Consider the following 11,589-nt stretch of genomic DNA (forward strand, 5'->3'; position numbering starts at 1 on the left):
TCACGAATCGTCTCCACTGCCTCCATCAGGGAAAACAAAAAAAAATCAGTGGTTGTAGGTTTAAATGTGAAGTCTGTATCGTGACCGCACTGCGCTGGGATTCAACAGAAATCAATTTTCGTGGGGAAATCCTGTATTGAGATATTTTTACAAACTTAAAAACAAATTTAGTTTCTAAAGATTTTTGTTTTACACATGAATGACGTTAACATATATTTGCTGCATTATATTTATTTGCTATTTGCAATTTCTATTGGAGAAATATTCTTATCAATATCACACTGATTTTAATTTGAAAAAATCATGTCGCACTCAGAAGCCAAGAAGCAGAATAAAGACGAGATAACCGACCTGGCATGATTCATCCTGATGGAGCCTGGAAAGTTACCAAGATCTGAACTTCATTACATTTACATCACAACTTTCAACTGCTACAGATGATATCCCTCTGTGTGTGTGTGTGTGTGTGTGTGTGTGTCTTGGCCACAGCAGGGAGGTCTAGTGGAAAGAAGTGCTGTGTATTGGCATTCTGCAGGCTGCAGGACTCTGGCTGTGTGGAATTGAGCAACATGAAGGTCTTACCAGAGGAAGTGGTGAACTGACTCCAGGCAGCGCTGAGGAGCTGCTGAGCTCCCCGAGAGAAACACCTACAAAAACACACACACACACACACACACACACACACACACACACACACACCGGTCAAGACTAATGAGCGACCAAGATGAAAATCACAGTCCAGCTACAAAAACCAGTCGGTCCTCAGGACGGCTAGAAACGAAGGCAAACATGCTGCCTTGACATTAAAAATGAACCTGAAGAACTGTGTGGGTTTTAAAGTTTAAAAAGCTTCACACTGCTGAGGAATAAGGCTTCAAAAAAAACCAACCACAATCCAGGTGCCTGCCCATGTTTTTACCGCCTCTTGGAAATCGTGGCATTAGAAAAAAAAAAGTACAGCAAATAAACATCAGATTGAAGTAACGACATCAGTTTTAACACCTTTTCGGCTGAGTGTGTGCGGCAGGAAGTAGTCAGAGCACTACATCTATGACCTATATGCAGCATTTCCCTCAACAAAAGCAACTCCCACAGCGTCTTTCAAATGCGCTTTAACCTCTGGTGGTTGCCACATGTGGTTACAACCATAAATACTTCCCCCCACGCTGCACTAAGGGTGGAGAGATCTCAGTATACATTTCCTTTCCCTTTTTGGACCAGCAGCCCTCAAATGAGTCAATCTTTGTGTGTGTGTGTGTGTGTGTGTCGGCCTTTGAAGAAATGAATGGCGTTTTTATTTATTTATTTAGTGTGTGTTTTTTTCTTTTTAAGAGGAAAATGACCATAAATAAAACAACTGTGACAAAACAGGAACATGTGCAGGGAAGCTCAGACTGTTTGACTCGGTCTGGTTTTGCCAAGAAAATCATTGGGAGTCATGTTAATTCCACGGTGAGATCTCAAGAGACAGAAAAGAAAAAAGAAAACAGGAGGCGGTCGGATTATGATGAGATCGAGAAAGGAAAAGCATTTGTTTGTCATTAATTCAGTGGCAGGACAGGACTGGTCATCTCCCTCCGACAGATGGTAATCACTTGTAATCAGACTTAATGGGCACTCTAAAGGGAACGCTCTTCCTCCCTCCCTGCTCCGCCTGTAGCTCTCTTTAACACACTGGTCCACGCACAAACAAAGCGCGCACGTGCACGTGGCGCGCGCGCGGCTTATTTGCAACTCATCCGGGGAATGTTAACGCCGTGCTTCCATCTGAAAGGGAATAATTGTTTTGATAATACTGTCTATCCACAACAATACAACATAATCAAGTCCTATTTGTGTGTGATGCTCATTTGCATATTTGCTCGGTTCATATTCTCTTCAGGTCTCATTTGCATGAATTCACTCATTTGCAGTTGAAGCTGGTTGAGCGGCACTTGTCTCTCTCTTCCGTCTCTCCATCATATTACGTTACAATACAGATAAACTTCATGCTGCACTTTTCATTCTGCTCACTGAAGGATCATTCTGGTTTATTAACGACCTGGGTCTTATTCTCGTGTCTTATTTCCTTTGGTTGCGATAACACTGTACGGTCCGAGCTGAGCAGAGACCCATGTCCACACCACTCTGTTAGTTTTTTCGAGCGCCTCAAACGGAGACTTTTGGAGACGCTGGTGGTCGTATTTCAGGGGTGGTGTTGTGGTGTGGACGGGCAGAAACAGAGACCTCTGGAAACAGTGACGTAGACAACCGCGATCTGCTCCTGATTGGTTCTCATCAGCCTCGACTACCAGAGGTGAAAGCGTTACTGACCTTGTTGTCTTTGCTAGCAGCTGCTGTTTAGTTAAATTCTACATCTACGCTAAGAGTCATTGCTGTCCCTTCTTTTGTAGTAATTTTACTGGTACTTCCTGTTTATAGCGGCTTGCACATGCCCAGTGTGCGTGAATGGTCATGCATGTGATATGTGTTTTCAGGTGTGTTCATATGCACGGAGTTTGTTTCTGATACGGAGCTAAATCCGGTCATTTGGACGGAGATGAAAGTAGTGTAGATTTAGTGGCGTGGAAACTGAGATTTAAAACCAGCCGTCAGGACTTCTGGAACTTTGTGATGTCATAACAAAGCAGTCACCAAGCCCCGCCCACCTGGACCCACCATCCAAACCTTTACAGGATTTGGTTTCTCTGAGTGTTTTTGCCTGAAATCTGCTTTATTTTTATTGGATCAGTCAGAAAACAGTCAGCCAATCAGAAGAGAGGCTCAGAGCCTCCTCTCTTCTGATTGGCTCACCGACCTGTTGTTACTAGAGCTCCAGAGAGAAGCCTGAGAGAGGAGATGTAAAACTACACTTTTGATTCTTAAAACCATAAAATTATCTTCTTATGGATCAACACTTCAAATAAAATACAGAAGAAGAAGAAAACTTGGAGCTTTAAGTAAACAACAACAGAGATTGCACATTATTGCACGTCATTATACATGAATATCATTTGAGCCTCAGCTTCCCTCCACCGTTCATTTCATCTGTGTGCTGCTTTTAAAGTGGATGAGAGGAACTCATGATCGTTACCGAAGCTCGCCCCCAACTCCACTCGCTGATTATGTATTCCTTCTACTAATAATGTATGTGGTGTCTTTCCTGCATTGTGCCTGGCTTGTGCTACCGCCAATGGTCACCATTATGACAAAAATGAGTCGGTCACACCCACGTGCACTTGAGCTGGGAGATAGCTCTTAAGCTCAGTTTCCGGAAAATGGGGCTCTGCATTTTGTGGTAAACCCAAAAAACACATACGATGGTCCTTCTGTGTCAGTAATAATCCCTCACTGCACAGAAACAACAGTGTCAATAAACTGATGTTCACACCAAACAGTTTGGGTAATATTTTCACTCTCTGTTTGCCGGACAGCTCGTATCTTATGCTCTGTCTGACTTTGTCTGTGCTGCGTTCCCAGATAACACCGACAGATAGTGGTCATAGCCAAATTTCATAGCATATGAAAATAATTAAAGGTCACATCCAGTCTAAAGGTCTGTGTCCATGTGTAGTGTGATTATAGATCAGCTCTAGCTTCTATATTAATACTGTGAAAGTATCAAAGCCTCAGTCCACAGAGAAATGCACACAGCCTGTATTCAGAAACTGAGCCTTAAAACCAGCCGTCAGGACTTCTGGAACTTTGTGATGTCACAACAAAGCAGTCACCAAGCCCCGCCCACCTGGACCCACCATCCAAACCTTTACAGGATTTGGTTTCTCTGAGTGTTTTTACCTGAAATCTGCTATATTTTTATTGGATCACTCAAAAAACAGTCAGCCAATCAGAAGAGAGGCTCAGAGCCTCCTCTCTTCTGATTGGCTCACCGACCTGTTGTAACTAGAGCTCCAGAGAGAAGCCTGAGAGAGGAGCTGTTAAACTACAATTAAGATGGTTCTTGGTTCTTAAAACCACAAATATATCTTCTTATGGATCAACACTTCAAATAAAACACAGAAGAAGAAGGAAAATATGGAGATTTAAAATAAGGTCCAACTTGTATTGTAACTAGAATCTTCATGCACAGATTTTATAAATCAGTGTTTTCACTGTCACGTTGAGGCCTAATGCCTTTTCAGCCTTCATGTATTATCATCTATTCAGTTCATTAATATAATACATATATAATTCACATTAAGCTGAGGTCGTTGTTTTGTACCATTTGTTTCTACTCACTTCCCAGTGCCAGTGGGTGAGACGTCAACACACGGCAATGTAACTCGTTATGATCTTATTAAATAAATACATTAGGTTTAGCACACACAGTACAAGACCATGACAGTGGAGTTGTCTGACATGTTCTTGTTCCTTTCCTCTTCCACCACGTGATTCCGGCCTGTGATGTTGTCATCGGCTCAGAAATGTGTGAGTGTTTATATTTTGGTGAACAAAGACACGAGGAGAGGGATGAAGAGAAAGAAAGTCTGTGTTTGTCTAGGGAGAGAGACAGAGAGCGGTGAAAAAAAAAAAAAACACCCACTGATACACTCTGTTACCCAGTTTCCATGGTGATTTGAGTTATATTTGACAATGTGACGCACATTTTCAGCAACCACTTTTGCTGTTAGTCATCTTCATCTTTTCCAGTGCACTGAGCTCAAAGTATGAATGGTTCCTGCTGCAGAAGAGTGAGATGAAATGTCCGAAGCCTGGGGAGAGTCTACAGAAGATGTTGGGATGAGTGTTGACGGGCCGGACCGTAATGGTTGTAAATGGTTAAGTAGAGGCTCGGGAGGGCGGAGCTCCCCCTTCAGTATTTCCCTCCAGGGGTGTGTCAAGTGGTCTGTGGGAAATAAATGAAAGCAAGGCTTTTCTTGTGCCTGCGATCCCGACTGGCGAGTCCCCACTTCATGTCTCCAGTGTGATCAGGGGTGTGTACTCACCCTCCAAGTACTTCACTGTCGACTCCGAGACACAAGCGCTCGTGATGAAACTCGCAGACTGAACACGAGCTCCGGAGCACATCTGATGATTATATATTCAATAATGTAATGTCCGTTAATAGAAGTACTGCTGCCCCCCCAACCCCATCACATCCTCTGCAGCGGGAGGCGGCTCTGTATCATTGTTTACAACAGTACAAACGCTGTTGTTGTTGTTGTTGTTGTTGTTGTTGTTGTTGCAGGCACCTGATGTGCCTCTGTGGGGTTTTTTTGTTGTTGTTGTTGAGAAACGGCTTAAATAGCTTTTCACAAAATGTTCAAATGTGCAACATCACTGTGGCTTTTTCTCTTCTGTCCAATCAGGCACAAACATGCACAGGGACACAGAGTACATCTGCGGCGTCTCTATAAACAGAATATGATAAAAATGGAGAGCATCGGGCTGGGCTCATGATGTGGGTAATTAGTTAGTAGCTGACTTTGCGGTAACGGTCCTCGCCATTAATCAATTAAAGAGCATGCAACTCTGCCTCGTCCCAAAAACTAAAGCCCATTCCAACTCACCAGCGTAGCTCCGACTGAGGTCTGACGCTTTTACCACAGGCTGCTCTTTTTGTTGTTTGGTTTTGAAAATTGAATTATGTAGCTGATGTTACCATCACTGTAACTGGGATAATAATATTTTCCCCAGGAGTTATTTTGACTCACTAATTAGTTTAGTAGTCCGGGAAAATAACTGCAATAAAGAAAAATATCAAAGGTACAAACACTCGAAGAAACAGAACTGACTCAAATCTTCTGCAGTGTAGATGAGTGTGTTAATGAATGTTATCCTATAGATGAAAACAGCGTTTTTATCTGATGTATTTTTATAACAGGGGCAGATATAGTCTTGTATAACCGCTGAAGAATGCGATCATTCTCCTACTGGGGAAAAAGACCCTGTAAAATAGCGCCAGACGAGAACTTGTTTTTCTTGCACTTGCATTAAAATGGCGTCCAGTTCCATGTTAGGAAACGCCTGAAAAACATCAAAGACCTACAGTATGTCGACTGTGTGATTGCTATAGCTTGGAGGTTGTTGGGAAGCAGAGAGGGAAGAGAGTGCTGCCCAATGGCAGGCTTATACCCACAGCCTCCGTCCGGTCAGTCAGACTAGGGCAGATGTTGTCAGTTTCCATGGCAACTTGCACGGGTTCAGAATATTTGGAAAGTGCAAACTGCACTTTAAATAAATGAGAAATTAACATTGATAACATCATAATTTTAACCCAAAAACAGTGTGATCTCATTACTGTCACATCCCTCATTAAAAATCCAATTATACTGCAACTTCACCCGTAAAAGTGTTAAATTATTATACACATAGGCTGAACATAATTCAATTTAATATATGATGAACTATGTGATATGTTTAGCTCATATTTGGCTTCATGTATTTGACTGAAGCCCATGAGGGAGGGGAAAAAAGAAAAATCACCTTCTCTATCCAAGGAAAGAAAAACTTGCAGTAACGTCAGACTGAGACACTCAGAGAGAAAAGACGATGATACAGACAGAAGAGAATCAGAAGAAATGTGCATTTAAAAATGGACTGAAGCTACAAGAAGCTACAGGAAATTGCAAAAAAAAAGAAAATGAATTCCACCACCCCTATGGCTACCGCTGGACCTGAGTTGAGAGTTTGCCTTGGTGTCGGTCGTGAAGCCATTTATTTTATTTTATACCAGTTCCATGTCCAGACCACAAAGATCCTTGGTTCTGATGGGGTTAAGTACTTTCAAACTCATCCACTGATGGAGGCGGAGAGTGTGACACATTTCAAGGCTCCAGATAAAGCTAACCTTGGACCTTGGGTTGGGATCATTCTGACGAACTTTGCACTTGTTTGAACAAGACCAAGTCAAAACGCAGGATCTGGCTGCACCACGTACGCTCAATGTGCAAAACTGAGGACGTAGTTGAAAACTGTTGTAGAACGGCTGTAAACAAATGACATCATCGCGTCTTATTTACATTCTGCCCAGTGTCAGCCGGGCTGACGCTTTATCTGTTCTCTCTCCTCCTCTCTGTGCTCACGTATACAGTATTTTAACACAGCTGATTTCACAGTAAAGCTGCTCTCATTTACATGTTTTTCTGTTTCTGTTGTCAGACAATGGAGCAAGGATGAAATTAAGCAGAGCGCCATATAACATCAATAAGCAACAACAGATTACGATTTGTTTGTTTATCTCAAAATTGATTTGGCTACAACAACACGAATAGTTCTGCAACTGGACTGGTACTCGACTGTTGCCAAGCAACACATACACATTGTCCTGACCTGACAATGTCATATGAGCACATACATCCGGAGGTGTGCACTGAAGTATCCAGGCTTCTTCCCTTCATCCTCTCCTGACGACCACACATCACTTCATTCAAATGTTTTGATGAAAATATTTCCATCTTTACAAAGTTTGTTATAATCTAAGACGGATAACGGCCGTTAATGTAACACTAATTAACAGCTAATAAAACACCTGTAAAGCGGAGTGATACACAGTGTATTGGAAGTGCTCCTCCTTTTCCCTGCAGTTCCAGAGCAGCTGGGAAACCAGAGCAGTTCGGTAGACTATGGTAAGAAGAGGTGTAGCCACGAGCCCCCGGTCAGCATCCATTCACGCTCCAGTCATGTACCACGTTAAAAGAAAAAAGTCCACCAAATCCTTTTGAGCAACGGCCAATAGGAAAACTCAGGGACGTGGCATTCGGTTAACGAATGACGGAGCTAAAATAGGACACAGATGCAAACACGCAACACAAGCAAAATGTCCAGGAGCAAACACAAATGGGTGTGACAAGCAATATTTTGGTGACCGCATGCACGAGCTCCAACCTGGTGCAACCAGGTGCAGGGATGCACTACATGGACGGGAGGGTGAATATATTATTTGTAGGAAGAATACAGAGTCAGCAGGTGGAGTCAGGTCAAGGTTCAGTAATGACTGATTACATAAGCTTCTCTCATCATGAACAACCTGAAGTTCCAAAAAAAAATGTAAATACCTCGGCTTAAATATGCCGTCAATGTCAGAAAGAACAGACACGTGATATGTAACATATGCTGGAGCAGCAGCTGCTGGAGTATCAGCATGGCTGGCTGTAATTGTGCAAACAATTAAGATACAAGCTAATTAATTTAAAACTCTGAGGATGATCTCCTCCTCTGCACATCTCCTCTGGGTGCAGGTCTGTAAACTCAATAAAAAGTGTATTTGCCCTCGCGCTGGCAGAGTGCCTGCAGGAGAATAGAGCTCTGAGTCAACAGTGAAAAATACCCATCAGAGTTTCCCACAGCCCGAGGTCTCGTCTTCAAATTTCTTGATTATTCTGACGAACAGCAGAAAAGATTTTCAATTTGGTTGTTGAAACAAAGTCAGCGTCAGAGTTTAAATGAATTAGCCTGTAACTTAATGCTCTGCACAACTACAACCAGCCGTGCTGATGCGTCTATTCGTTCTCGCACCAACGGCATATTTGGGACAAATGCACTAAGTTGGCGACACTGCAGGATGCAAACAGCCAAATACAAACTGTTTGTGCCAATTCATTTTGCAAGAGCTAATCGAAAAAACTCGAACTCAAACATGAAGTCGGCCAACCAATGACGTAACTTGATCACCCAGTCAGTCAGTCAGTCAGTCAGGGGTATTGTGTGTTTGGGCTGGCGCTGCTGTTGTGGTCCAGCCAAAAAATCCCCAAAAATACTGAACTGCACGTAGACGATCTGGGGATTTATATTTAAAAGTGCCTTTGGTTATGCTGATTATTATTCCTCTGATGTATCTGGATTGAATAAAATACTGTTTGAGCAAATAAAAAATATATTATGTTTAGTTCTTGTGTCAGTAATTAGTTTGGTCCTTAGAGAATGGAGTAGTCCAAATGCTGCATAATAATAAAAAAAAAGAAAAAGTTTGATTATTTAATTAGGATCTATTTAATTAGTAGTAATTAGTAGTCATATTCAATAATTAATTATACTTGTTCTTGCCTTCAGATTCAATGTATTACATTGTAGATCTGGACTAATAAATTGCAGTGCGTGTTAATAATTTGTTATCCAGGTACATAATAAAAAAGCTGAAAAGCATGTTGATGATGGGATTATATAAAATATTATTTTTCATTTAATTGTTATTTGTGATCTTTTATTTGTATTTAAATGACTAATTATGTCAAATTTGTCTTAATCAACAATTAAAATAATTATTAGTTGCAACTCTGGTAACAAATTACAACCACAGAGCAAATGATGAGTGTGTTATCATGTGCATGTGTGTGTGTTACTGTCGGGCGTAGCGGGAGATCTACGGGTTAATATTGTGAACATACTGATGCAAATATCTAAATATGATGCATCACACACACACACACACACACACCCACACACACACACACACACCTCCCTCTCAGGCTGACAGTAGCTGCTTTCGCCTCTCTGAGTGAGTGTGGGTCACATCAGGACAATGCACTGGCTCGCAGACTGTTTGCAGCAATACAAAGTTTTTTTCCCCTTATTTCAGCCTCATGGACACTATTTCAGGGCCAGAACGAAAAAAAAAGGAAAAAGGAGTGAGTGTGTGTGTGTGTGTGTGTGCATGTGTGTGTGTGTTTGTGCATGTGTGTGTGTGTGTGTGTGTGTCTGTGTGTGTGAAAAGCCCTTTTCAAATTGATGACAGCAGTGGGCGCTGAGGGAAACCATTGAAAGGAGTATATAAAGCAGCATCATAGCGTCTGCCTGTCTCCCCCCACCCCCCTCCTCTTTCCCCGACATCAAAAGCATGTGCCCATCCTTAGCCGACACAGCTCCAGATCGCTGCAGTGCATGCTGGGTAAGAGAGGACAACTCAGGACACATGCAGGGACTTTAAGGATACTGCAGTAAGCTGTTCACAATGAGAAAAAAAAGGAAAAAAGAGGGAAGAGATGCAGAGGGAGGAGGGGACGGGAGGCGCAGCGAGGGGAGGGGAAAGGAGACAAAAAATACTGGCAGGATCAGTGAAGGATGGAGGAATTCATCCAACGCTTCATTCTGAAAAATATGAAAATGTTTGACGCAGCTTTTCCCCGTTGTAACGCTTCCTGTCATTAGATGTGCCTCAGCACACCGACAGGAAACGCTGCTTTGTGAGGACGCACGACGCGGTCCGAAGCTTTATTAGGGAGTTTGTTTATTTCATGTCAGTATTTTTTATTTCATTTTATTCTAATAAAAAGCTTTTGTTCAGGCTGTCATTACATCTTCTCATTCATTGTGAACAGAAGCCTCATGTTTCAGTTTGTTGTTTACTGTATTTGACCAAGATATTATTAATAATAATAATAATAATAATAATAATAATAATAACAAAACGAAGCTGGGACATGAAACAGATGAACTGATTATTTTTTCCAAAATGGTTAATTAATGCCTCATGTAATTAAACTGATTATTACTTGTCTTAACCAAAATTAAATGAACTGCAAAAAACTGTGGCTGCAAATAGCAACGATTTTCATTATCAATGACCGTATTCATTTTTAATCATTTTTTGACTCTTTAATAAATTTTTGATTAATCCTTCAGTCTGTATAATTTTCCACAACTCTGAAGCTGTTTTAGACTGTGTTAGTATCTCTGAGAAAATCTAGTTCAGATCTGAGAGGTTTACAGACGGCGGTTTTCAATCCAGACCTGGTGTGACGCAGTCGACTTGGAATAAATCCTCATCATGATCTCCCTTTATCATTGCCCTTTTTTTAGTTTAAAACTCAAATATATTTAATTACAAATGTACGAAACTGAGAAAAACACAAAAATACTTGCATATTAAAACTATTATCAATATAATATTAGTTTATCATAGTTATAATGACACAGAAATAAAGATAATATGTTATAACAGAACATTATACATTGAATATTTTACTAAATTATTCACAAATTCAAATGTACTATAGTACAGAAGCAAGGAAATTATTATGTTAATACGATGCAACATTATAAATTAACTTTAACTTGACTTTAAAATACTTAATATGTATATATTTTGTATGTTTATATTTATTTCTTAAATACTTTATATGTTCTTGCATTTGCTTTGTATAAATATACTTTCTGTTACTGTTACTGCTAAAATTCTACACTAGAATAATCTTACTACTGTGAAATAGTCTTTGGAGGAAACGTACTGCTGCATGGTTTACACTGTACGCAGTTATGTAATCAGTGTATCTGCAAAAATGTTGAGCTGTTGAATATTTCTACAATCTCCACTTAGGTAAGTCGCTTGTAGAGAGAACAGATTTCTGCAAAAACCATTTTGTGGTTTATAGACATTATTTAAAGGAGCTGATGGTCGACTCTTCTCTGCTCTGGAGCCTTCAGGTTTTATTTATTTTCAGGCAGCGAGGAGGAGCCACAGCAGGAGGGAGGACAGGAGGGGAATGTTATTGGATAGAAACTGAAAATTATGAACAGTGTTAACAGATCGTACTTTTAACATTGATCTGAAAAAGAAGAGATGAAGTAAAAAAAAAAAAAGATTTAACTGATCTTAAATGTGTCCTCTCTTACACGGCCTCGTGTGCACGTCTGACCCGGGTCACACAGTGTCACCCTGCCACTGTCATTAAC

General features: G+C 40.9%; 1 protein-coding gene across 3 annotated transcripts in view; it reads right to left on the reverse strand.

The window, feature by feature from the left end:
- The window catches only part of thrb (thyroid hormone receptor beta), a 99,571-nt gene that overhangs the window by 41,609 nt on the left and 46,373 nt on the right, over window positions 1-11,589 (reverse strand). For 2 of the 3 annotated variants that reach the window (XM_087175833.1, XM_023413196.2), the window contains exon 2: window positions 583-647. The exons of the other annotated variant lie outside the window; for it this stretch is intronic. The gene's annotated coding sequence lies outside the window, so the exon portion shown is untranslated. The remainder of the gene's footprint in view (window positions 1-582; window positions 648-11,589) is intronic. 3 annotated transcript variants of the gene reach the window in all.

The sequence above is a fragment of the Seriola lalandi genome, unplaced genomic scaffold, assembly GCF_002814215.2.
Source record: "Seriola lalandi dorsalis isolate HSWRI2012SDOR001 ecotype SW California unplaced genomic scaffold, Sedor1 jcf7180002054505, whole genome shotgun sequence".
NCBI lineage: Eukaryota > Metazoa > Chordata > Actinopteri > Carangiformes > Carangidae > Seriola > Seriola lalandi.